Source organism: Eptatretus burgeri, chromosome 2, assembly GCF_056783735.1.
Source record: "Eptatretus burgeri isolate ZD-2024b chromosome 2, Ebu_testis_v1, whole genome shotgun sequence".
Taxonomy (NCBI): Eukaryota; Metazoa; Chordata; class Myxini; order Myxiniformes; family Myxinidae; genus Eptatretus; species Eptatretus burgeri.
This window is the reverse complement of record NC_140962.1, coordinates 109,872,479-109,900,178: the sequence shown is the minus strand read 5'-3', so window position 1 is coordinate 109,900,178 and position 27,700 is coordinate 109,872,479. Positions and strand designations below refer to the sequence as shown.

Here is a 27,700-nt window from a genome sequence, read left to right as displayed (position 1 = left end):
CGATATACTTATCTGTGAGCAGAAAGCTGGATTGTCTAGCGTGAATGTCCAGCAGTTGTCAGAGAAAAGGACCCTTCTGGCTGAAATGGTGAAAGAGCGGGCGGCCGGTGCTTTCGTCCGACTGCGGAACGAAAAAATCCAACTTGACACACCAAACAAAGGGTTCTTCAATTTGGAAAAAACGGTCAAGACCTCTCAACAAATCCATGCTTTGCGCTCTTCTGGTGGTGATGTGTTGACCTCCCAGAGTGATATCAAGCATGAACTACAAGACTATTTTTCTAAACTCTTCACAAAAACAGCTCCCTTCTTGAACAGCTCCCTTCTCTGTCTGAAGACCAACAGCAATTGCTTGAGCCTGACATTTCTCTTGGAGAACTTACTGCTGCGCTCAAGGATAGCAAGGATGGGAAAGCCCCTGGACTAGACGGCCTTCCGACTGAATTTTATAAGGCTTTCTGGGACATTCTAGGCCCTACTCTTCTTGAGGTCTTTCAGGAGAGTGTTGAACAAGGTGAATTGCCATTGAGCTGCCGGAGGGCAGTTTTGTGTCTCCTTCCGAAGAAAGGAAACCTGCATGAGACCGCAAATTGGTGGCCTGTGTCACTCCTCAACACGGACTATAAAATATTGTCAAAAGCACTTGCAACTCGTCTAAAGGAGGTCATCTCTTTCTTGATTGGCACTGATCAATCATACTGTGTTCCAGAATGTTCCATATACGATAATATTTTTTTGGTGAGAGACTTGATCAGTCTCGGTCGAACTCCATCTCCTGGTTTTGGTTTATTACTTTTAGATCAAGTAAAGCTTTTGACAGTGTTAACCATTCTTTTTTGGTTGATGTATTAAGGAGAACAGGGTTTGGGGAAAAATTTATTGCTTCTGTTAAATTATTGTACAAAAATGCATCTTGTCTGCTGTGGGTTAATAATAGTCTTTGTTACCTTTCCCCTTTCAGCGAGGCATCCGTCAGGGCTGTGCGCTATCAGGCATGCTCTACAATCTATCCGTTGAACCTTTATTAGTTTTACTTTGGAACTCAGTGTTAGGAGTCTCTCTTTCACAAAACTCTAAAGTCGTTGTTTCAGCTTATGCTGATGATATTTGTGTTGCTATTGCAAATCAAAAAGATGTTTCTGAGGTCTCTCGTTGCCTTACCCAGTTTGAGCTTGCTTCTACTGCAAGTGAAAATTGGAAAAAAAGTGTACCTTTTTGGGTGGGCCCCAGATCGCCTTCCTCGTCCCTGCCTGTTTTACCAGGAGGAATACAGTGGAGTAGTGAGGGGTTTAAATATTTAGGCTTATGTCTAGGAATTGAAGCTTATGAACAAAAAAATTTGGAGAACTTCCTGGAAAAAAATAAATTGAAACTGGCAAGGTGGAGAAGATTGTACCAACTTCTCTCGCTTAGGACATGGGTGTCAATCATAAACAGCCTGGTGGTTCCTTTTATTTGGCATAGAGTTATCCCACTTGAACCTCCGAGATACTTGGTCACAGGCATTCAGAGGATTCTGACTGATTTTTTTCTGGGGTGGCCTCCATTGGCTGGACCCAGACTTGGTCTGCAGACTCCGAAATGCGGGTGGTCAAAATCTGATGCATATCCCAAATCGGATAATGACATTCCACGAATTTCCACGATAAAGCGCCTTCTGTACAGTGAGTGTGTTCCTTGGTGACCTCTCACAAACGCCTGTTTGCAGAAAGTGGAAGTTCTGAAATATGACCGTGAACTTTTCCTCATCGACCTGCAACACGTTGACATGTCTCAGCTCCCCAGTTTTCATCAGAGCCTTTTGAATGCTTGGCAAGTCCTCTGAGTGCAACGTTTAGAGGTATCATACGACGCCCAAAAGTTTGTACATGAGCCATTAGTTCGGAATCCTTTATTCTCTGGAATTTCAACCTCCAGACCTGTCGTTTATGCATTGTTTCACCAGTGTTGGAATAAATAGAGTGCGAGACCTGTTGCAGCCATCCTTGAACGCCTGGCTACCTGTAAGCTCACTTTCATTAAAAACTGGTGTTCGTTCTGCTCGTATTGTGGAAAATGTCTTGAAAGCAGTAATTCAAACCTTTCATAGACTAAACATCGGGTGGACTGGGGTGGATGAAGTGGTAGACTCACGTCTCCATTAAAATGAACTTCAAATTGCCTCAAAAAAACAAGAGGGTGTGTTCTCCTCAAACTTAGAGGAAATTGGTGTGTTTCACGTCATGGGGAAAACGGCTATCTACAACATATGTCTGGAAGTATGTACACCTGGTTTTACAAAACCGTTGAAAAATCGGTGGAATGAGACCTTACCTGCTGGAGCTTTTTTAACTCCAGTGTGGAACAAAATGTATAGTTCTCCAACTCTTGGGCGAACTGGAGACCTGAATCGGAGACGAGCGCATCAAGCCCTGGTCGCACAGACATCACTCCATAAGTTTAATTTTTCTGTTCCAATTTCTTGTCCTTTTTGTGATTTAATTGAAAATGTTGCCCTCGTTTTTATTGAATGTAAGAGATTGGTACCCCTCTTTCTCTTCCTTCAACAGCTTTTCGATAAATTTAATTTTGTTTTTTCCTTTCCAGTCTTTATTTATGGAATCGGGGGGAATTATAAAAGTAAACCAGTACTCTCGTTTTTGTTTTTTTGTTGAGCATTGCTCAACTGGCAATTTATAAAACCAGGAAAGCGAAATTGAAGGGGAAAAATGTAAATGTGCTTTTGTGCTTTAAAGGTATGGTTTCGGCACGAGTAAAAATGGAGCACGCTTATCTTTTGAGCCTGGATATTGTGGGTGATCAGTGGTACACTGATGAGGTTTTGAGTTTCTTTTCGTGAGGAATCTGTTTGTAAAAGTGTAAAGTACTTGCACTTACTTTTTGCATTTATGTATTATTCTGTGGTGTTTTTGACATGAACCGACACCCTTGTTTGTATTGCTTTTGTTTAATTTTTTTTTGCTGTAAAATTGTTAACCTCCGCCATCGAAGATGGATGGAGGTTACTGTTTTCACCTGTCTGTTTGTTTGTTTGTTTGTTTGTGAACAGTATTACGGAAAAAAATTCCTGGACGGATTTCGATGAAACTTAGTGGGGGGATTAGGTATGGTCCAAGGATCATGCCATTAGATTTTGGACTTGGTCCAAAAAAAAAAACTGAGAAAATTTTGCAACTTTTTTTCAAAAAAATTCCGATTTTATTTGAAAAATATTTGATTTTTTTTTTTTTTTGCATTTCTACATGCGCGTCAATCTAGTTTAGTTTATTAAATCGTGGTTCAGTGGAGTCTGAGCCGTTTTGACCTACAATGAATAGGATATCAGGTTCACTTAAGTGACCCAGCAGTATTGGCGGTGGAGGTTTTGCACTCTACCGAGTGCTCCCCCACTAGTTTGGAATTGTTTTTATGGAGTGTGCTTTTTCTGGTGTGTTTTGATACTTTTATAATAAAAGCATACAAAAGTCTCTCTGTCTCTCTGTCTCTCTGTCTCTGTCTGTCTGTCTGTCTGTCTCTCTCTCTCTGTGTGTGTGTGTGTGTGTGTGTGTGTGTGTGTGTGTGTGTGTGTGTGTGTGTGTGTGTGTGTGTGTGTGTGTGTGTGTGTGTGTTGATGGTCGGTTGCTTTGTGTTGCACTTAGTTTTTTTTTCTGTTTGCATCTGCATATGGATGTCTTCTCATCTCAATGGAGAGAGAATCTACCCCTTTGGTGTCCTTCTTTCCTGTAATGGTCTATGTTCTAAGCTTTGCCAATAGTGAAACAAATGGTTGACATATCTTGGATATTGGTTTGTATGATTTTGCCTTCTCATATACTGGTACATTGTTTTAACCCTACAAATCCAATGCTACATCCTTTTTGTACATTTTCTGATGATGTTCATTTTGCATATGCCAACTCTGGAAGATTGCCACCACTTTTTGATTTGTTGGTAGAGATTTTTCATCATATAGGTGTCTTCCCATCCCCTCCCTGGATTTTTATATTTATTTTTCCACGAAATTCCAGCAGGATTTCAGAAATTGGTCTTCCAAACTTTCTGATATCTAATGGAAAAGTGGCCATTTATATAATGATGGAAGCAAGGTTTCTTTCTATATAACTCTTTGTATGTGGTGAGTACATTTATATGACTGGGAGTACATCTGAGTAGCGTGAGTATGTCTATGTAACTTAATAGACATCCCGACAGCTATTCAAGTATGTGCCACGTGTATATGGTAATACTGTAGTGTCTTCACAGCTATAACTATGTTCTACTACGGACTTATAGACATATTCACATTGTATTCCATACTTAAGAGATGTACGTTATATGACATACTTAATAGATGTACTCAACATCTTGGTGTATGGAGGGTGGAGCCTGGAGTGTGCATGCACGTGTGCCCTATATTTGCCCCTGCCAAGCTCCCTCTTTCTGTGAAGAGAGGTGGAGCTTGCATCAAGTAAGCAAACTCTGAACGACAGTAGCGTAGTCACGACTGTCAGATGTACAGTCTGACAGCGTAGTCACGACTGTCGGATATACAGTCTGACAGTAGCGTAGTCACGACTGATGGATGTACAGGCTGACAGTAGCGTAGTCACGACTGTCGGATATACAGTCTGACAGTAGCGTAGTCTTGACTGTCGAATGTGCTGTCCAACAGTAGCAACTACAGAAATCCACATTTTAAAAGAGGTGTGGTTAATGGTGAAATATGACATTCCATCCGCCAACCATTGTTGCCATGGTCACTTTTATGTTTGGCTTTCTCTTGATCTGACGGTTTTTTATGGGGGGATTATATACTTTAAAAAAAATGAAGGCTTGAAAAGATGAAGCCCCTCTCCCCTTTCTTTCCATTTCCATGCACTCCCATTCTCTACAGCTGCCGTCACACATGTGTAATCCTGGACTGTTGTCACTCAGCATCTTGCATGGTACTCGTGATTACTGTGTTGCTTTCTCTATATTTCATCTCTTCATTGATGCAACCCATTATTTCGTCTTGTGTTCAGTGCTCGAAAGATGAACCGATCCTACCGCTTGTGGTGAACAGCTTTCCACTGCCACGTTGATGGGCCACTGTGTATCTACTTTGTCTTCCTCATTGTACGTAGATGTGTTTTGTTTTGTTTGTATCTCACAGCTAGAGTACTTAAAGTGGAATGTTTATTGCACTGCTCTGTGAGAAACCATTTTATCCTCACCTTCTTTTTATTCGTTAATCAATCCACATCCTTTTCTCCTGAACAGTCAAATCCCAACATTAATACTGGGATATTTACTTCCCCCTTTCGTGTTATGGTATTTCCTTCTGCTGCTGCCTCAAATGATGATGATTTAATATATGTGTCTCAAGATTCAGACAATGGTTTTGAATGTTGGAACAGTTTTTAGCTCACTTGTTCGAAGAACAGAGAGCTTTCGCGATACCCCCGGCGTGAGCGTGAGCGTGAAAATGTTAAAGTTTTTGGTGCAAGTTATTTCCTTTCTCATGTTTTTATCTACTACACTATTTTTTACTGATTACAATATACAAATACATATATTGCTTTAAAATTATTTGGATCAGACTTCACTGCAATGCTTTATATAAAATATTATTAGAGTAGTCTTTTAAAAACGATAAATGTATAAACAGGCGAGCATTGGGTGGCTTTGTCACCACTCTGGTATACTTGTACTGGCAGGGTATACTTGCACATTGTAAGCAATAACAAACTGTGCTTCCTCATTGTCTCAGGTTGCTCACCTGCATTTATTTTTTCATTTATTTATATTTTCATTTATGGATATTGTCTGACGATTCTTTGATTTTTCACAGTGCTTCGGCTTTGATGTCTATCGGCAGACAGCATTTCAGCTTTTTACATCACCCAGAAGGTACTTATCTTTAATATTAGTCAGTGAGTCAATCAGTCAGTCAGTGAGCCAGTGGTTAGAATTAGCTTTATATCTTAGATTAGATGAAAAAAAGTAAATGATTTCTCAAATTTATCTTTGTCAAAATATCCTTTCTTTCCCTCAATTTTCTAAACTTAATATGTACTACCATCCATTAATGAATTTGTTCACACAATAATTAGCCATTTTTAGCTCGCCTGTTCGAAGAACAGAGAGCTATACCGATACCCCCGGCGTGAGCCTCAGCGTGAGCGTGAGCGTGAAAATGTTAAAGTTTTTGGTGCAAGTTATTTCCTTTCTCATGTTTTTTATCGACCACACTATTTTTTACTGATTACATTACAATATACAAATACATACATTGCTTTAAAATTATTTGGATCAGACTTCACTGGAATGCTTTATTTAAAATATTATTAGACTAGTCTTTGAGTGTGAGCGTGAGTGTGAAAATGTTAAAGTTTTTGGTGCAACTTATTTCCTTTCTAATGTTTTTATCGACCACACTATTTTTTTTACTGATTATAATATACAAATACATGTATTGCTTTAAAATTATTTGGATCAGACTTCACTGCAATGCTTTATAAAAAATATTATTAGACTAGTTATTCCTTTCCGAATACATTTTATCTGATTCCCTCTTCCCATCTAAAAGTGATGCGAATGACAATGACCCCCATTTGCACTTTTGTATCAACCACTTGAGACAATGTGGTATTCACTGACAATATGTGGAACAAGAGATGAGGCCGGATGCATAAGGGTGTACTTCTTTATTCCAAGTGGTTCTAATCACGTACCATTCGGCAGATGGTGCTCAAGCACATGCCATACACTTATTGCTGGTTTCACTGAATGAGTCGAGCTGGATTTTGTCCTGTGGTAATGGCATGTGCAAAATCGCATCTACCTTCTGTGGGCCTCTCAACAGCCAATTTGACATGATGATGTGCCCAAGGTACTCCAAACGTTGTTTGAAGAAAACGCACTTGTCCTTAGTCAGGAGAACACTGAAAGCCTCCAACTTGGTGAGGACATTGTCTATGTTCATGTGGTGTTCCTCAGCCATTTTACCTGCAAAGAGCGCATCATCCAGGTAGTACTGTGCAGGAAGCACGATACAAACCTGATCCATAGCTTTCTGCCACAATGACGGGCCCAAAGCAATCCCGAAACAGAGTTGGATGTAGAGATAGAGTCCTTGACATGTGTTGATCATAAACAGGTCACTACTACTGGGCTCCATTTGCATCCCACTGGTCGAGTTTCATAAATATTTTACTCCCTGCCAACTGAGTATATTTCTTATCGATCGATGGAAGTGGGTCCTACTCGTATGAAGATTTGGGTTGACCGTACCCTTGAATTCCCTTCATAATTGAACATCGCCATTCCACTTCAGCACCATGATGATGGGAGTGGCCCAGTCTGAGTATGACACTCATTCAGTTACTCTGCAGGCCTCAAGCCTGTCTAACTCAGCTTTCACTTTGTCATGCAGGGCACATGGAACTGGCTTCAGTTTACACAAATGAGGAGACATGCCCTCCTTCATGAAGATCGAGCTTGGGCTGTATATCCTTGAGTTTACCAAGCTCATTGGCAAGTAGGCCTTGATGCTTTTGAAGGATTTTCTCCAACCGAGGTCGTGTGGTTTTCACAAGTTGAAAGGCTGACCAGTTCAACTTGATGAGAATCAGCCAGTCACAACCGAGAAGGGATAGGCTACTTCGTCAACCCATATACAACTGGAGACCGGAACATTGGACCAAAGAGCTCACTGAGATATCAGCTATTGCAATCACCTTTATTTTCTCACTGGTGTAGGTAAAGTGTGAGGTCAAAACTGATGAGCTTCAGATCATTCGGCTTACAAGAGGTCTGTTCACTTACGATTGACACTGCAGCACCAGTGTCAACTTGGGATTTGATAGGAGCATTGTTAACCTCCACCTCTGCTGTTATTGCTTGAGATTTTGGAGTTCCAACTGAATAAAGATACAACATTCGTTGCACATCTTGACCCGGGTCATCGTCCATGATGTGTGCAGTGGATGATGCTGCTCAGCAGACGTGTCTCAGATGGCCCACCTGCTGACAATTCAAACACACACCATATCCATATAGGGGCAAGCATGACAGGAGTGTCAACCTCCGCAGCCTCAATTGGCTTGAGTGGGTAATTGGCCTGAATAGGCAACAGGCCTGAGTTGGCAACTTGGCACCTGACTGGAAGTGTTGTGACTGTGGCCGGTGGTATTCCTTAGGGTGTTGTTTCTTACTGAAGGTTGTTTTCAGAGTCTGAGGTGAACTAGATACCTTGTTGATTCCTGTATCCATTTCCATGATCTGACTGGTGATGGCCTGTCCATCTTTGAGGGACTGTTTGACAGCCAATATGGGTTCAACTGCATTAACAAGTGTAACTTGATGCAAAGCATTGCAGAAATCATCTTTTGTTCTTGTTGACCAGCAATAAATATATCCCTTAGCCTGGCTGGATGTTCGTCTGGCGTGAATTTGCAGGCAACAAACATACAGTATGTTTCAGTCTTGCCACAAAGTCAGCTACATGTTCTCCCGAGTTCCTCGTCAAATTCTCAAATTCATACCTCGCCAGCTGCAGCAATTTTTTTGTGGCTTAGTGTGTTCTTTTATCTTCTGGACGACAGATTGGAATGTCAAGACCTCATCTTTTGGCTTGTTGGGAGCAACCAGGTCACATGAAAGCCGATATTTGTCCACCGACAGCGAATGAAGAAGAATGCCCTTCTTTGTGATTTTTTTTTTTTTTTGGTCCATGCCATTTGCAATGAAATATAACTCCAATTGTTCAGCGAAAAGTTCTAAATCGTCGCCCCTGAACACAGGAACTTTAATGTGAATCCTGACTTTGTCGGCCATCCTCTTCACTAACTGTTGTGTTCACCGACATTATGAGTAACAAGAGACGATGCCAGAGGCACAAGCATATACTTCTTTATTCCAAATGGTTTCAATGGCACGCCACTTGGCAGATGGCGCTCAAGCACGTCATACACTTAGCACTCCTTCAGCTACATTCAGCACAGGAAAACGGTTCACCAAATTCTCTCAAGAGCATTTGTGCTTCATCTGATCATGAAAATAGTTTCGTAAAGTGTATTGACTGTAATTTAACGACCTTCTTTTTTGTATACATGGCCGAGGCTCATGGAAGAGCTCGAGTAGAATGGAATTGAACAAAATGGAAAGGAAGAATGGGACTGAACAGACTGGGGAAGTTGGTTCCACAGGTGAGAGAAAAGAGGAATAAATAAGTTTTGATTATGCCATAATTTAAAAGTTAGAGCATGTGACCTACATCCTGAGTTTAAACATTGTTTAAATAACTTTGGGTCTCTTCAAATTTGAATCAACTTTACTGTGAGAGAAACCTTATATAAACTAGAGAGTTCAGAGAACACCTTACCCCCACTCAGTCTTCAGTAAAAGGCCATGAGCAGGGTCTTTTAAGCTCTTGCTTCGCATTATCTGCACTCAACAAACAGCGCTTCACACCTCCATATTTGGCTGACTGCTGAATCGTACAGTTACTCTGCCCTTAAGGCATGATACAGTGTAAATATTTTTTCCAAATACTGTTAAACGGAAGGTTTTTGAAAGTGCAATGCAATGAAATTGAAATAAAATTAATGTTTTCAAGGCTGTGAAAAAAAAATTAAAACTTTTTCTAAAGTTTACCACCGTTGATGTATCGTCTTTGACACCGCCCTATTTAACACATTAAGTTAGTTATTTACGCCTGTTGTTTGTGTCCTTTATAATGTCCTTAAAAACAGTAAGTTTCCTGTTTGGAATGATTTTCTATTTTGTTTGACTGCCAGACAAACAGAATGAAGCAATTACTGTACTCTTCTCTGCATTCGCACGATCAGGATGAGATTCCATACAATGCCAAATTCAGAGTTAAAGTACTGTGGAACTGCAGGTTTATTTTCCGATATATGTTATGATTCGTGTTCTTCAGTATTCAAAATATATAATTCAATTGAAATTAAGTTGCCCCTTGATCATAGACTGACTTCTGGAGACAGATACAGACAGCTAGACAGACAAAGGGAACCAATTGCTTAACCCCACTTTTTGCTTCACGTGCCCAGGGTAGCTGGAATATACTATTCACATGTGCGGGGTAACGAGAAATTAGTATTCTTTAAGATTCATGATATTGCAAATGGACATAGAATACCAGGCTGAGCCCGACTGTAAGGGGTGTCAAGTTTCTTTGAAAGTTTGAGTCTTGGTGTTTTTCTATGCTCACTTCACGATGGAGTTTGATGATAGTACACCATACACCATACATAGGTGGATAGTTTGATAGATAGATGATAGATGATAGAAGATGGTACTTAATGATGGTACCATACACCATACACTATCAAGTTTCAATGCAGGCTTTTTGCATTGTGGATATCATTCAAGAGTTATATAGGATGAACCTCTGAATAAACATTCAGATCAAGGAACAGCCAACTTTGCATTGCATTTGTCTTAAATATTTGAAATATCGAATCAATTTACATAAAAATTAACACTCCTCCATGAGCCTTAGACTTTGTAAAATAAACAAACAAACAAAACAAGCAGTCATAGACTGGTACTTAACGAAATCGTCAACTTGACCTCTGACCTTGTCTAATAAAAGCTGTCTCTCGAGAAGGTAGCGACACAAACCAGAAGTTTCTACGATGATTCTGTATCAAACCATCAAAAATCGTAACGTCGACCGAAGCAAAAATCTCCATTTCTCCACGCAATTATACCTTAACGTAACTCAACGGCGCGTCTGCTCGAGCGCACTGCATCAGGGGACGACCCGTGACGCGTCGAGTGAAATATTTTTTATACAATCTGAAAACGTCTCCAAAACATCCGATTTTTACCAGAATTTCGACAACCGAGTTTTAAGCATTCTAAGCGATCGCAAAAACCGAAGACAAAATTAAAATCTAAGTTAAAACGAACTCGTAGAGTCGAGCGAAGCAAAAATACTCCATTTCTCCACATGAATTTACGGAATTATGTTTGACCTCACTGTGACCTTGACCTTTGACCGATTTTGACCAAAATCTAATCAGCGCTAGCCATCACCCTCCTGAATCACGTGGTGTAATTTGACATTGGTAGCTTCTTCCGTTCTCGAGTTATCGTGCCTACAAACAAACAAACAAACAAACAAACGGAAGTCATCAATATACTTTCAAAATCTTTAGATTTCGTAAGTAATAAAAACGTCATTCTACTTTAATGAAAGGAACAGGTTGAAATAATGAGTTGTATATCACAATATGGACAATAGGATAATAAAAGAGGAACCGGAGTTGAGTTTTATGGATGTCTCTGTACAACCTGGCCGTGTGAGTGAGAGAGGAAAACAGAACAATTTTCTTGAGTGATATTTAAGTGAAAATTGCATTAAATGACAGGCCTGCAATTTTCTTCTTCTAAACAAGAATTTATCCTTGTAGTTTTCATCTTCATCAAGACAGGCTGATGGATGATGTTTAGGCCTGAAATTTTACATCGTCAAGTAGCTCCAGATGGTACACAATGGCTCCAGCTCTGAAGTAGAATCATTTATTCCATCAAGATATGAGCGAACAATGTTGTTTGTCTGAGCAATTATCAAGAAGAGTCTTGAAGTTATCGGCTTCGCATTAAAGCATTTGCAATTCGTCTTCTTTTGTGAAAGCTGAAGCTTTTGTAATTGAAGAAACATTGGCTAAGGCAATGGTTTTAAGAGGTGGGGAAGGGGGACTGGAGGAGACAAAAGAGGAGTAGGGATTGGGAGAGAGGGAGAACAAAATACAAATCATATTGGGAGGAGGGAAGTGAAGGGGAGGTAAGATGAAGGAGATGCAGACGATAAAAGCAGAAATAAGAGGAAGATTGCCCTGAAACATACCATGTAAATAGCAATTTCATTGGGATTGTGAGATTATTTTGGGAAAGTTCAAGGCACGCAAGACAAAGTTCACAAGGTGGAAACCCTTCATTCCGTCGTACCGAGCAGGTTGCTCGTGTGGAAGTTTTCCTTTTATTATCTCCTGATCTTTTTATTATCTCCAGACACATTATTGATCCATGACTCTTTTCACAATGTTTATGCTTTTTGCACCATATTATTATTTTGCAAGTAATTCCTTTCGGAGGTCTGATTGGACTTGATATTAAGAAGTTGCATTACATGTAATAACATTGGCCCCGGGTTACTCGTATAAAAACCTTTTAAAAACCAACAGTGTGTGACTGCCTCCACTAGGCTGGAAAAGTACTCCCCAGGAGTCGAGGCACGAGCACATAGGCTGTTTGAGGGAATGGCAAGCTTTAAAAAGAAAAACATGTATAACCATTATGGACTGCTTTCACTGTTTTCTGCCCTGTGCCGAAGGCATCTCAGGGGCATTTGAAGGCTCCAGAGCTCATACAATCATCATCCCTCCCACCCAGGGCATTTTAAATCAGTTTTTTTTCTATTTCCTGTCTGCATTTTGAGTTGGTTTTAACCAAAGCCCGTTGTTGGCTAGTCTCTTCATAATTTGAAAAGTCCATTTGGTCTTCTGCTTGGAGAAAATAGCACTGCAGTGGATTCTTATTTATTTGAATACCACCATTAATGGGTTGATTAATTTATTTATTTGAACAGATTCAACACTTTTGCAGTCTCGAACTAGAATGGCATTCAGTGGAACACATATTTACGACAGTCTGAACAGTTTATGTTTGGTATCCCACTGAAAGGCCAGATCTGCATCCGGACTAAAACCAAAATCTAATCGGCTTGTTTGTGTCACCGACCCAACTCATCCACCAAGTTGTGTCATAATCCGTCCATAACTGTTTGAGATATCATTTTATGTTTAGTCTTTGACACTATCTCTCAATGGTGAAGAATCATGAAAATTTTTAATTTTTAAAAAAACTGTTGCAGATGTATCTTCACCAAAATCTCATCAATTCATCTTTGTCACACAGCCAACCTTTCCACCAAGATTTGGATGAATTCATCCTTAACTTTTTGAGATATCGTGCTCACAGACAAGCAGCAGAAAGACTAAACAGGGGTGAAAACACAACTTCCATCTACTTTCTGTGGCGGAGGTTATAATGGGATTTGATGAAACTGCCAAAATCGATATGTGGGTAAGTGGAGATGCAGTAGGCATCTTTCAGTTGTCCATCTTGGCTGTGCCATAATGGAGATGTCTATATCCATGGCTATCTTTCAGAAAGGCTTGATCTCAATCTTCATCGAGTCAAGCGGAATCGTTTTTTGCTGGCAAACTTTTTTTTTTTTTAATTTAATGTGTGTATGTTCTTTGTTGTCATGGAAGCTCCGACCAAAGCCCAATGTACAGTGAAGTTGCACAATTGAATGAATGTGGATTTTAATTCCCATATTCTATACAGCAGAACCAACTCCAAGTTAAAAATATATAAACAAATAATTATTTGTATCAGATTATAATTTTCATAAATTCAAACGGACATTTTAACATACAGTGCCGATAGGAAGTCGACAGCCCCTTTAAACATTTTCACATTTTTCTGGCTTATAGCCTGGAATTAAATTGCATGAAATAAAGACTTTTTCCACCTTTATTTACACATCATAACCCACAAATTCCAAGTGAAAAATAAATTCTACAAATTACAGAAAATTTATTTAAAATACCAAACTAGAATATCTTGGTTGGCTAAGTGTCCACCCCCTGAGTTAATACTTGCTGGAAGCACCATTGACAGCAATTACAGCTTTGAGCCTTGGGATAGGTCTTCATCAATTTCGCACACCTTGACTGGGCAATATTTGCCCATTATTCTGCACAAAACTGTTCAAGCTCAGTCAAGTTGCGTGGGGAGCATTGATTGATCGCAATCTTCAAGTCATGCCACAGATTTTCGATAGGATTTAGGTCAGGGCTCTGACTGGGCCATTCAAGGATATTTATGTTTTTGTTTGTTAGCCACTCCATTGTAACTTTGGCTGAATGTTTCGGGTCGTTGCCATGCTGAAAGGTGAACTTTTGTCCCATTTTTAGCTTTCTTGGAGAGGGCAGCAGGTTTTCCTCTGGGATTTGTCTGTGTTTTGCTCCATCCATTTTCCCTTCTAACCTGACAAGTGTCCCAGTCTCTGCTGATGAGAACCATCCCCATAACATGATGCTGCCACCACCATCCTTCACAGTCGGGATGGTGTTCTTTTTTGGTGATGCGCTGTGTTGGGTTTGTGCCAAACATAACGTTTTGCATTTCAGCCAAAAAGTTCCATCTTGGTTTCGTCAGATCACAAATCCATCTCTGTTTCGTCAGATGCCACATGGCTTCAGAATCTCCGGAGTGGGTTTTTGCATACCTAAAACAGGACTCAAGGTGGGCTTTTTCAGGTAATGGCTTTCTTCTTGCTACCCTACAGTGCAGGCCAGACTTGTGGAGTGCTTGGGATATTGTTGTTACATGCACACAATGACCAGTCATTGCCGTAAAGGCATGTAGCTTTTTCAAAGTTGACATTGGCCTCTTGGTGGCCTCTCTGATCAGTCTCCTCCTTCTTTGGCCATCCAGTTTGGAGGTACGGCCTGATCGAGGCAGTCCTGGTGGTACCATACACTTTCCACTTCTTAATGATTGTCTTGACTGTGCTCCAATCAATATTCAAGGCCTTTGAAATATTTTTTCCCATCCCTTGATCTGTGGGTTATCATGTGTAAATAATGGTGGAAAAAAGACTGATTTAATGCAATTTAATTCCAGGCTATAAGGCAAAGGTGAAAATTTTGAAAGGGGATGTGGACTTAAAATAGGCACTGTATATACTATGTGTGTGTGTGTGTATATATGTGTATATATATATATATATATATATATATATATATATATATATATATATATATACACACATATATATTACTAAAACTCTCATCTTGTGTATATATATATGTATGTATGTATGTTCCCGAAATATAGCCAAAACGGTACACGATAGCAGAAACATTTTCAGCCCACCTTACTCACCATTCGCCTGTGGTGTGTAGTATCAAGTTTCGTTCAAATTAGGCAACAAAAAAATTATTAAAAATCAATTACCAATTCAGTCAAGTACTCTTCGGGAGTATTTGATCAATGCAAACAACCTCAGCGGTATAGTTCGTTGGAGCTATCTTTTTTATTTTTTATTTTTTGTGAAATGATTTTTTATCAACCGCTCTCACAACGGGAACCCAACGGGTTCACGGGTCATCAAGTCATATATAAAGCTCTTTATAACCACTGATTGACTGACTGACTGAATGATATTAAAGATCGGGACCTACCGGGTGACTGAGAAAGCTGAATTTTTTTTGCGCCGATGGATATCAAAACTGCTACACCAGAAAAAAAAAATCTCAGAATCATCGTACAACATTCATCAATAAAAATATATATATAAATGAAAAAATGCAGAATAAAAAATGTGAGATGTGACTGCATTTCATGTTTGAGTGTTTCATCTCTAATGTGAGGAGGATTCCCATAATGTGCAGTCAAGTCAGGTAATAATGAGCAAATATGTTGATCGGACTTGTTATTGTAGCAAAGCACACCTTGAATTCAGCATGTACCTTTGACATATGTGACATCAGCCCAAATTTTATTTTTACCTTTGCTTGCGAAGGTGAAGGAGGTTATGTTTTCACCCCTTTTTGTCTTATCTGTTTGCTTGCCTCTTTGTTTGTCTGTGTGCAGAATATCTCAAAAAGTTGTGGACAGATTCGGACGAAACTTGGTGGACACTTTTGGTGTGTGGGAGGGACGAATTGATTCGATTTTGGTGAAGATCCGAATCCGGATCTGCATTCGGGAATTATTTAATTTTCAAAGTGATTCTTCACCATTGAGAGATAGGGCCAAAAACGAGAAATAAAATATTCCAAAAATGTAATGTGCCCGACTTGTTCTCATGGATCAGGCATTGCATGGCGGAGGTATGCGCTCTACCGAGTGCCCTTCTAGTTTTTATGGTGATATTTGAAAGGAAAATTTCTGGTGTCTTGTGTAATGCCAGCCTAATTTTACAGTCTTGGGATGGTGGCACCACCAGAGATGATAACATAAGCTGCAGGTCTGCGACAACAACTGGGTCACAAGGATTACAGGAGTTATGTGGGAGGACAGAAGGAGGATGGATGAACTTAGTGAGGAGATTGGTGTGCAGACGAGTTTGACGGGGAGATTGGTAAAATGACAGGTTAAGTGGGCTGGACACTTGGTGCGGATGGAGGGAAAGAGAATAGCAAAGAGAGCAGATAGGTTGAGGGAGCAAGGTAGGATGAAAAGAGGTCGACCACGGTTGGGGTAGGAATATTGTGTGGGATATCAATAACGTGCAGGTGGTTGGAGAGTAGAGTGAGTTGGCTGAGGACAAGGGGGAGTGGAGTAGTATTGTGGTCTAAGCAGGGCAGAGGCTTCATACAATTCAGCCTCACTCCTTGTTAAGGGAAGAGAGGAAGAACAAGAAGAAGAAGAAGGTTTATCCGAGCACAAGGTTTGACCCACAGATCCCATTTAGCCATGATAACAATTCATGAATTTGCCAAAAGTACAGAGTTGAACGTTTTCTCCACAATGACAACAGGTTTCAAATTTTTTTTCGACAAAATAATTACATTTCATCTTCATTACCTGGACTTGAAATTTCTTCATCAGTCCATCTGCTAAGCCTGGTGTTGGCTTAGTGGTTCGGGTGGCGGCTTGGGATCCCAGGGTCCTGAGTTCAAGCCCCGTTGGCCACTGAATTAAAATACACCAGGACGTTGACTCAGCCTGTCATCCTTCCGAGGTGGGCAAAATGGTCGGGAAAGGGGGACACTGCATCAGCGGCATAGCCGCGTCCCAACCAATGATGCAACCAGCATCCACAGGCTGCACTCGATAGAGAGAGAGGGAGAGAGTCCATCTGTTCATGCAGCGGGATATAGGGTTTTGTGAAAAAGTGTGTGTTGTTGGTTGTTTTCTCCATCTGTGCAGAAAGTGGAACAGAGCCCTCACAGTTCTCCAAGTAACGTGTGTGTGTGTGTGTGTGTGTGTGTGTGTGTGTGTGTGTGTGTGTGTGTGTGTGTGTGTGTGTGTGTGTGTGTGTGTGTGTGTGTGTGTGTGTGTGTCATTCTAACCACTCACTGACTGATTCACTGATTGACTGATATGAATGTTCGTTACCTTTCGGGTGACGTAGAAAGCTTAACTTTTGCATGCCGACTGACATCGGAGCCATTACACGAGGAAAAATCACAGAACTGTCGGAAAGCATCCATATCTGGAAAATATCTGGAAATCGGTGCAGCCTTGTTGTGCTCACTGCAGGTGAGCGACCTGAGACAATGGGGAAGCATGGTTTGTTATTGCTTACAATGTGTAAACATACCCCACTAGTACATGTACATTTGAATGGGCGGTCACGGTTTTTTCCCATCTCATCACTCCATATGGAGTACGACCGTACTCCATGATTGTGTGCGTTTCCAGGGCATAACGTTTTTATCATTTGTGCTGTTGTCATCATATTTTCAGAAAACCTTTATTTATTATTTAGAATATGGAGAAGACTATTTAATAAATCATAGTTTTTTTTGTTTTTTTTTGTTAGATTTTGCTTTCGTCAAGGATAGTTCAAGTACAAGGGATGCGGATGGACTTTGCATTTTGAGTTGATTTCTCTTTTTAAATTTGCGATTGGCCAATCAAAGTGCCATTCATGAGGATGGAATTAATGATTTCATGGGAGGCCACAATATTTCATTTAGAGTTGCAGTTCGTCTGCAACTATTTATGATTCTGGGATCGCAACTAAATTATTCAATGTTAGTCATTTCTTCTAATTATTATTGCAACGATTCATGGACAACATCAAGATTCTTTGGAGCTTAACTTAATTTCAATTAATTTTATCAATTCCAGCTTTGAATGCCAAATGCCACCATCCACCCCCAGCCCCTCTCCCAAGCCAAATCATATTCAGTTCAGACACTGCTGGACATTCTCAGGTGCAAGTTTCATCCCGGACATGAAAGATGAAGACCAACATGATTGGAAGAAAGAGAGGTTAGAACGTTTTCCTGTTTATGTTTAAAAATGACAGATTATAAGAAGCAACATTTTGTTATGATATGTAGGGTTTGTGCAGCTGATGAAGATATGACTCAAATATCATGAAACTGCGGTTCCTGATCACGTGCTTTGAATACAGTCTGATGGAGGTTTAAAATGGGTGAATGTTCTGCCTCGGTGGCCAATTTCATGACGAGTGTGAGTTTGCTCTTGTTATTGACGTTGCCATTGTGATCTGAAGCTGCTTGGTAAGCATGAGTATGGATGTTTGTTGGTTTTTTTAATCCAATGTTTCTGCTCAGTCGTTTTAAAAAAAAAAAAATCAACATCAGAATCCAATCTGCTATGTAATGCCTTTGCTTTCCAGTGTATACATGGCAAGGCGGAGGTGACGAAAAAGGGATTGGTGGGAATTGAAAGCAGGTTTATTAATTTATTTATTTATTTATTTATGAGACACGGTCGCAAGTGATACTGCATACGGAATCCTGGAGGGGAGCGACGTGACCTTCGGTGATAGAAAGCTCATGATGTTACACAGCCAGTCGACAAGAGGGATACATTGCATATCAGCTGAAGGTTGCTGCAGGGGTGGATGTATTCCATTACTAATCAGCTTGTTGAGCACTCACCAAGTGGCTTAAGCACTTAAGCAAGCACTCCATTTGATAACTGTTGATAAGGAACAGCTGGCTTGGCAAGCGATGGCAAGTGATAGCTGGCTTGTTAGTTCGTGATGGAACACACCCCTCCGTTTGTTCAGCAAGCTCTCTCCAAGAAATTTGGTCACTGAACACACCCGAGGTCTATCAGTCTGTGTGTCAATCCTTGTGAGTGTAATGGAAGCAAAACATTGTATTTTTAATCTGATCATACTTTCCATCCAGTAGGGTTTTGATGATGTAAAAACGGGTCTGCAGGTTTTCAGAAATAAAACAGGTCAAACCTGTGAAATACGGGTCACTTGCCATCTATGCAGGGGCAAGATCTTCTTTTATGTAATTGATGTAATACTCATTATAGAAGTGGGAAGAGGGTAAATTGAGGGAAATAAAAATTAGACAATGTGGGCAGAAAGGGGGAAAATCAGCAAACATTACCGCCCTGAGTAAAAAAGGTGCAAATACAGATCCCTGCAACGACAGACCAATCAGCCTGCTCCCAATCACCAGCAAGGTCATGGAATCCATCATCACTTCAGACATGAAATCCTTCCTCTTCTCCAATGTCTTGATTTCCCATCATCAATTTGGATTCAGACCAGGTCACTCTACCCTGGATATGCTGCTTCTGCTCTCCCAACAATGGATGGAAGTCCTCAATGCGAGACATGAAAACAGAGCCATCTCCCTTGACATATCAGGTGCCTTCGATACTGTCTGGCACCATGCCCTGCTCACTAAAATCTCTTCCTATGGTATCCAAGGCCATCTCCACTCATGGCTCACAGACTTCCTCTCCTGCCGCAGCCAACGTGTGTCCCTTAATGGAGTTCTTTTATCCCCTCTTCCTGTCTAGGCTGGAGTTCTTCAAGGCAGTGTTCTGGGCCCTGTTCTTTTTCTGGTTTTCATCATTGATCTTCCCGACTATCTGGAAAATCCTCTTTGTCTCTTTGCTGATGACTCCAACCTCTGCCGTCCCATCTGTCATCCCTCAGACCAGCAAGGAGCAGCTTCTTCGCTCCCTGCAGATCTGGGTAAAATCACAAGCTGGTCCAACACGTGGAACATGTCTTTTAACCCTGACAAATCTCACACTCACTATGTATCTCTGAAAGGACCCTCTGGAAACTCCTCCCCCCACCACAAACTTTCTCAACAATCCTCTTGAAGAAGTCCTTTCATTCAAGCTTTTGGGTCTCACGATCTGCCATGATCTTTCCTGGGAAATCCACATTTCCAACCTGGCCTCCAGAGCCAGTTGACGACTTGGAATCCTCTGTCGTTGCAAACTTCTTCCTTGGCATACCTGAGCTTCTGACCACATACAAAGCTTTTGTCCACAACCTGATGGAGTACTGCTCCCCTCTTTGGGCTGGTGCTCCTGCCTCTCAACTTTCTTGGCTTCATCAGCAAGGTCATTGAATCCATCATCCCTTTAGACATTAAATCCTTCCTATTCTCCAATGGCTTGATTCCCCATCATCAATTTGGATTCAGACCAGGTCACTCCACCCCGGATATGCTGCTTCTGCTCTCCCAACAATGAATAGAGGTCCTGTGGAAACCAAGGCATTTAGGATTATTGTTCTCTCCAGCGATGAAGCTGAGTCTTTGGGTCTCTCACTCTCACCGCAGGCAGGGCAGTGGTCTGTTTGTCTTCTACCATCTCCTCTCTGACCTCACCTCCCCCCCACCCTCACTGAGACATGTCCCCCCCATATTTCCACAGGGTGCTCAAGGTACACCAGCAACCCTCTTCTGGTAAAACCACCAAAAATCAAGAATCACTGCTCACCTTCACTCTTTCATTCCTCTTTTTTCACACCTGTGGAATAAACTCACACACTCTCTTCAATCACACTCTTCCCTCCAGGTCTTCAAAACAGCTATTCACCACCATCTCTTATCTTCCCCCATCCAAAACCTCGATCTTTTATACCCCAGCTAATCCACCCCAAACCCACCTCCTTCAAATTCCCTACTTTCTTTCCTGAAAGTCCTTGTAGTGTCCATCTTGTTTACGTTGTGTACCCCACCCCATCCTTCTCCCATCCACAGATCTCATGTCTCAATTTCATACTGTTTTTCTCTTTGGGTTGCCACTCCGACACAGTATACCAGCATGCTGGCACACATTTTCCCGACCTCAGAAGGATGACAGGCCGAGTTAACCCCACCTGTTATTAATACAACAGCTGAGCGGGATTTGAACTCGGGACCCTTGGATCCAAAGCCCACCACCCTAACCATTAACTATTTGCCATGGGAGGCCCTTAATGGAGTTCTTTTATCTCATTAAGGATGTTGTTCAAACCTGACAAGGGTTTTCTTTTGGGATATCCAGAAAATACACTTCTTTGATGTCCTCCATCATATCGAGAACACCTCTGCCACATTTGATGCCACAACTGCTGCTTTTACTGCTGAGTGGAACCAAATCCCTCAACATATTGTGACAATGCTGTTTGACCTGTATCATTAAGCCAACACCAGGCATGGACTGGAAAGGAAGAACCATTAATATCAGTGAGTGATTCAGTCAGTCAGTGTGTAGCAAGAGCTATATATAACCAGACTCAGTGGTGTCATGGTAAGAGCGTCAGCTCTAAATCTGGGAGCTCGGTGGTTGGAACCCCTGCTGAGTCATACTGGACTTTAAAAATGGTGCATGCTGCTTTCTTTCTTGACCCTCATCATTTAATAAACATCGAGCATGAATAAACAACCATAACCTGGCAATACTAGAGCAGGGTTTGCTGGGCATAATGGCCTCCTTCTACATCAAGGAACTTGTATTGTAAATTAGCATGTAGCTACTGTGGTGGAAATAGCTACCACTGGTGGTATGATTCAGTAGAATTTCATGTGAAAGAATTGAACAAATTATGTTTGGACAACCTTTTTTTTTACTGAACACATGTTCAGCTGGGTCAAAGTCCTTTATCCCATAAGGCAATTTTCACATCCGTGTAAACACCAGTTCATTTTGCAAATGACATCTGAGCTCCATTAGGGAGATCTTTTTTTTAATGAATTAAATGTTGTTCAAATCTGACAAGGGTTGTCTTTTGGGATATCTAGAAAATACACTTGATTGATGTCTTTGATGTCCTCCATCATATCTAGAACACCTCTACCACATTTGATGCCACAACTGCTGCTTTTACTGCTCAGTGGAACCAAATCCCTCAACATATTGTGACAATGCTGTTTGACCTGTATCATTGCCAACGTTGAATTAACATCGTGTGGAGCCTTTATTGTTGTCAGATGTGTGACGAAATTAATTCAGATGCGATTTGCTTGATCAGACATGTTCCACAATATTGTTACCATTAATTTTATCTTATCAAACTGCATGGGGAATACAATTAACCTAATAATGTGCAGTAAATGTAATATGATGTCAAACAATAGCTCACTGGAAGCATACTCATTTTTGAGTTGTTTAGTTTGACTATGATCTCCAAAGGAATGAATCCAAGCGGCTTGTTGAACGTACAATATGTTGTTTTTAATAAGGAGGATGTTAAGCTGGCTTTTCCATCTGCTGTTACTCATTTGTGGACGTTGATTAACCGAGAGCATCTCTCAAGAAAATAACAATCTCATTAAATGCCAGTCCCAGCAGCCTGACCGAAGTCTGCTCTAGTTGACCTTAAAGTGCCAGACGACAGACTGGAATCACGCAACAAGGGAAATAGACAGCACCACCCTCCTATATAACTATTAATGGCACAAAATAAACACTCGCACTCTTTATTGCTATTTTCAGATCTCTTCGGAGAAAAAAAAACAACATTGCTCATGTCTGTCTCAAAAACAACATTGCTCTGGAGTGTAGCCTTATTTTTAACAAAGACTGTTTATCTATCAGTCCACAACAAAGCCCAAACTTTTTTTCTTCCTGCCTTATGTATGAGTCATTTCAGTGTGAGTCAATTGGCACTTGAATCATCATTGATAGCATTCATCCGTCACTGAAGAGATGTCTGAATTCTTCGGAACTGTTGGCTGCAGCTAGGAGCCTTATTGCTCGGGAGTGCATTGCTGGTGATGTGATTTAGCCAGGATATCAGTGATCTGCCCCCAAGGGTGTGTTCTCCCAGAGCAGCACACTGAAGAGGAGTGTCACACAATGGTAACTTTGGTGGAGTAGCACACAGCAGCAGTGATAGTGAGCCCCTGAGTGCTACTATTTATGCTCTTAATCGTTCATATGCAGCACAAGGCTGCGAGGTAGCATCATTGACTGAGGGCATGGCCACGCCGGTGATACAACACCCTCTGCTGGCTCGGGCAGGAATTTGGAATTTTGTCCATGGTGCTGGCGATGGCTTTCCTACTCTTCACGGAGGACACCGCGGGATGTTTAACGCCCACCAAGGGATGCTGGCAGACGGGATACCCATTTAACGTCCATCCATGGGACGGCTCGGCATACACAATGATGAATCACCTTGCCTGTGAAACACCAGGGTGACTGTTGGTAGCAGGGTTGGGATTCAAACCTAGGCTAGACTGCTTAGAGGCAAGTGTGAGACACCTAGGCTATCCTGTGAGCCCCACTATTTGTAGTAATGGATTATTAGTAGAGGAGCATTTCAGTGCTCCTTTGCAATAACAAACGGGTTTCCTTCACAGGGAACTTCAACCCAAGAGGAGGGTCATTAGGACAATCAAAACCATTCCCAAGCTATTGTTGTTTGTCCATGCTCTATCCTTTCAAAATGCTAAGCATCAAGCAAGGAAGCAGCTCGTACTATTTTTAACATCTTTGGAATGTCGCAGTTGAGGTTCAAACCGTCATCCTCCCAAACTCAGAGCAGATGTTGTCACCATTAGGCCACCAAGGCTGACTCCTTGATGCAAACTTTTCCCGTCCTTTGTTCCCAGTTAAAACTCGCTTTCTTTACAACTATTCTGCCTCAGCACACAGTATCATCGCTGTCTCTATGTTTCTCTTTAACATGCTCCAGGTAAAATAAACTTTCACACATTTATTTACAAATAGAGTTCATAACATTTTAAAAATGTAAATAAATATAAACCATTAATGTGATGGACTGTTATGTTGAAAGATCTCATGTCATCTAAGAGAAGTTCTCAAACCATGGGGAAGACGCAAGATCCATATTTGATCAACAAGAGGCTAAGATAGATTGCAGTGATTGCAAAAAATGTCATTGTTGAAATTAAAGTTTCTGTCCACTTATCAATGATGTATGTCCTGAGAATCCATCAGAAATGACAAGTTTAAAGCAAAATGTCTGACATGTTGATGCTTTTCAAAGAATAAATTAAACAATATGATGAGGTTTAAAATGCAGCACCTGTTTATGCCGAGTTCATGAGCTTCAATTTTAACCGAGATTAAATGAAATGCAGATTTCAATTGAGGACATAAGTTAGACGCAGCCACCGTTACTGTTGCTTATGGTGATGATTTTAAACTTGTTTTTACAACAAACTTCCTTCATTCCCCATTGAGATACCTTGGTAATGATTGTGATTATCTGCAGAAAACATGCATAGGGAGTGACAGCTTCTGCTGCGTCTTTGTGCAGTAACTGGTGCTTTGGGTGGCAGGATGGCCTGGAGGTACGCACACTCACCTTTGAGCCATCCAGCATGAGTTTGACTCCAGGTCCAGCTGTAAACTCTCATTCTGGTATTTCACAGGCAGAGTGATTCATCAATGTATGTGCCGTCCCTTGGATGTGCGCCCCGTCTTCCGGCATTACTTATTGGACATTAAAGATCTCGCCTACTTCATGAAGAGTAGGCGAGCTAACACCGACACTCTGGCCAAGTTCCACATTCTTGCTTTAACTTACAGGGAGCACTGCATTAGTGGCATAGCTGCACTCCAGCAGAGGATACTATTCCCTGCAGCCCTGTGCTGCACATGAAAGAAGAATAAGAACATGGTGCTTTGATCTCGCACCATTGCTGTTACCCTGTAGTTCTGTTGAAATTAGTGTTTTTCTTGCAGTGCCTTCAGAAATTATTCACACCCCTCAACTTTTGTCACATTTTGTTACGTTATAGCCTGAATTTAAAATGGATTAAATTAAAATAAATATTTTGTCACCGATCAACAGAGATTACCCCGTAATGACAAAGTGAAAACATGTTTTTAGAAATTTTTACAAATTAACTCATAAGGAAAAGCTGAAATGTTTTGCATCAATAAGTTTTCTCAACCGAAATTATGATCAAAAACCTTCATTTATTAAATAATTTGCTCATTCTTTTATTTGGGCGGTGTATAATGCCACAGATCGCTGCTGAGATTGTCCCGAATATAACAAAATAAATACGGCGATGCGGTGTACACACATGAAGCAAATTCATGCATACTGCTTGTATGCACGTAATATAATACATTGTGGATATCTCGATCACTGGGTCAATTCCAATTGTACTACACCATGGACTGACTCCTGAGGCCTGAGGCCCAGATGCATAAAATTCCTTCATCCTGAAGGAAAGATTCCCATTAAGGAACACTGTGATTCCTTTGCAAATAATTTCCTTGAGGGCTCTTGCGTGAACAACCCTTTGGAAATCCTCAAGTATGGATTCCCTTAAGGTTGAGGAAATCTTTAGGAGCCATTGCTATGCCAAGTAACCAATCATATTAGAGATAGGAAAAGGTGTCCAAAAATAGGGTGGCAGCAAAGCAATCTCCAAACTGGCTTCAGGAAGAGACAGAAGCATGAGTGGAGGATTTTCTCAAGCACAAGAGAGACAAAACATTGTATAGTTGTATGATGTGTTGTTGAAGTACTTTTACGTTTAATTACAACACTATAACTACAAATTAAATACTATAGTGTATAATTGTTAAGAATCCCTTGATATTGGTAAGACTTGGGTCCACCTGGAAAACCGGGACACCCCTGAGTTGAACGAGGCCCCGCACTTCTCTCTACAACGTGGGATTGACGAGTTATGGACCCAGTTAGTGCAACGTCACATTCAATCTATTTATGACATACACAGTCGACCGTTTTTCCTGGGGCCACCGTCGGTATCAATTGAACTGATCTAAATAACCTGAACACGAAGTAATAAATGTTCACATCATGAAAATACCATGACACTAGCAGCACTGACTTAACAACTTGTTGAGGTACACCTGCATTACCTGCACCAGAACACACCTTTACATCGACCCAGATATCATGCGTTTCATACCATGGGATTGTTATTTCGATGGAGTTCATAAATAAATGATTTAAAACATATTGTTGTGGAAATGACCCCTGGGGGATCAAATGAAGCATGTCCTTAAGAAAAAAGTGAAGGAAATATTTAAGTAAATCCTCAAATCTTTCCTTAACAATGCTTTATGCAACCAGGCCGAAGGCCTGAGGCCTATGGAGCTTCACAAAATGGTGGCACATGATTTTGATTGTGGGCGGAGTCAAGCGAGCTGCACAACCAATGGGGTGAAGGCAGTCTCAATGCCACTTCTGTGAATGTGAGGTCACTTCCTCCCTTACCAAAAATATAATACACAGAGCATATATGTATATGTGTATTTCTTTTCGGTCACGGAGGAAGTGACCTCACATTCACGGAAGTGGCATTGAGACTGCCTTCACCCCATCCATATATTGGTCCTTCGGAAATATATAAATATATATAAATAATATGGAATAGGCAAAGCCTAGAAGCGAGCGCAGAATTCTTCTTGCATTCGATGCTGCAATTTCCGGTTACTTCGGCCTGGATTCGGGATCAGCGATCAAATAATGTAAATCACGATTAAAAATTATTTTTTGATGATGCGGGAGATATCTTTATTAAAATCAGTGGAGGAAATATACACCATGTCTGATATTATTTGGGTCTTTCATGTCTCCGACGATGCCTTTATCTCCCGGGACGCATCATTCCCCATGACAAAAACCGGAAGCAAAAGGGTCATAGCCGACGACACGGATTCTAAATTGCCAGGGTATTGTGTTGTTGTTGATGTTTCCTATGCTCTCATGTGCACGTGTTGAGTACAAAGCTCACTACGTTCGCTATAATTACATTACGTGGCTGGGGATTGCTTCAGAAATGTAACAAAATACTTCTGCAGTATCTGATTTGCATCTTTTTTGTTATTGACTTAAAATAACACAAAGTGAAATTACATTAAAGTACATTAAAGTACTGTATTCGATCAATATTGATGTGCCGCATTAGCATAGATCAATAATTTCACTGGTATTTTGGTGCCAAGTCCCCAAATTATACTTGTCAAAATACTTTTGAAGAAAATTGGAAGCTTCATGTATTTTATGATGGTTCACATTTTTAATGGTTCGCAGGTATTTGATGATGTCATTTTTCTTGCATGTGATTTTAGCAGTTTTTGATTATTTCATTTTGCTGCTGTGCTATTTTACACTTTGGTTGCGAATGATTATTATTGTTATTATTATTATTATTATGTTAAAAAACTGTTTACTCCATATTGGCATGGTGACATAGATGTGGGATACATCTTGCATTTAATTGACATTTCAAGCCAGTCAGCTCATCTTGACATGGGGGTCAAGTGATGGCCTTACCTGTGGAATAATGGACTTGTCTGAGCATGTCCAGTAAAGGCTGGATATTGCAACCGTGTGATTGGTCATTGGGAAATGAAAGCCTGTGTTTGGTGTGGAAGGTATAGAAATAGCACCCACAGAGAACTCACATCAATCAGCCCTGAGGCAATTGCTCTCATTTTATGATACTATGATTTTATGATACGATGATGGCTGGTTGAGAATTGCTCCCACTCTGACGGACTCACTTGTCTGTCTATACCGATGACAATATTAAGTCAGGAAGATCGTCTCCAAGAGAGACCGATGGAGACCGATCTTGGGTCCAGGAGTAGGGAAAGAATACTGGTTCTGGCTCACTTTTCCCCATGTAAATGAATGGGGGATTTTCAGCCATGAAATTTTTCTTTTTTTCCCCTGAAAAAATAAATCCCCTTTTTAGCCCAAGGTATATTTATTTGT

At 40.8% G+C, this 27,700-nt stretch overlaps 1 protein-coding gene and 1 long non-coding RNA gene across 2 annotated transcripts in view; both read left to right on the top strand.

The window, feature by feature from the left end:
- Positions 1–27,700, top strand: part of LOC147032813 (uncharacterized) — a 277,885-nt gene that overhangs the window by 184,971 nt on the left and 65,214 nt on the right. The gene's annotated exons all lie outside the window — the stretch shown is intronic.
- LOC147032814 (uncharacterized) lies at positions 3,643–25,349 on the top strand. Its single transcript, XR_015055358.1, has 3 exons — positions 3,643–5,097; positions 5,813–5,871; positions 24,206–25,349. It is a non-coding gene; the product is annotated as an uncharacterized LOC147032814 (long non-coding RNA).